A 1,173-nucleotide genomic window follows, 5' to 3' on the forward strand; every position below is an offset into this window, starting at 1 on the left:
GATCTATGAAGCTTTACTTTCCGTTATGCCGAGAACTGAAACCAGTCCTACAGCTCATGGAAGGACAGCAGAACACATTTGGTCCTCTGTGGACAAACTCTAGTTAATCAGCAGAAAAATGACCAGCATTCACAAGCACACAAGATATGCACAATTAAAACAATAGTTACAATGGAACGAAGCTGTAAATACTACAGAAATACATGGTGATATGATGAAGAAACATGTTAATATCAAGTGATATTGTTCCAATTATTATCAACTATAATGTGTAAATATGTATCTAGTTCAGTGCAGCTCTCATTCACATCGAGTTATTCTAATACGAGTGCTTTGTGCTTTTCAATCATTCAGCTGGTGGAACCACAGTGTTGCACAGGAGCTTTAATCTGAGCAGAAGAGCTGCTATTGATGCCTCTATGAGCCATAATCATGTCCACCTCCTCCATCAAGTGCTTATAAGTAGCTGCAACATCTGTCAAATATGTGTAAAGAACAGTAACACTGATTAGATACTGTTAAAATAAATGACATTTATGAGCAATTGTTGAGGAATATGGTTAAAATCTCGGTTTTAAAATAGCACTTCATGATCACGGTTTAGAGATTTTGTTGTTGGAGCCAGACGAAATCACTGTGATCTTTTTTTTTTTATCTATTTCAACCTAAGAAATCAGTGATGCATTTATTTCCATTTGCATTTATGTTTCCTTCTTATATTGTGTTATTGTGTTAGGGCTTAAACAATGAATCGGATTAATCGTTAACTGGGTATAGAGACTAAAACATGCCTTTAGCTGACAGAATTACCCACATAGAGCAGTGATTACATGAAAATTCAAAAAATATATAAAAATATATAAACATTGGTCCGACCGTTGGTCAGGTAACTCCTCCTACACTTCGTAGACACTTTTTCTCTTCCGACCCTCGGCCATTTTCAAAGAACCGCGGTGAGAAAGGTGAGCTTTAATGACTGAAACCGTAGCTCACCAGATATACGCCTGAAAGTGCGCAGAAAAAGATGGCTAACGGAACAAGCACGTTAACATATCAATCAGAATGATTGACAGTTAGGAGGACCATTTATTGAAATGATCCACCTGGAAATAAAAGATCATCCTCTATACTAGGGATGCACGATATAATCGGCCCCCTATCGGTATCGGCCTT

Source organism: Cyprinodon variegatus, unplaced genomic scaffold, assembly GCF_000732505.1.
Source record: "Cyprinodon variegatus isolate N-32 unplaced genomic scaffold, C_variegatus-1.0 Scaffold1077, whole genome shotgun sequence".
Taxonomy (NCBI): Eukaryota; Metazoa; Chordata; class Actinopteri; order Cyprinodontiformes; family Cyprinodontidae; genus Cyprinodon; species Cyprinodon variegatus.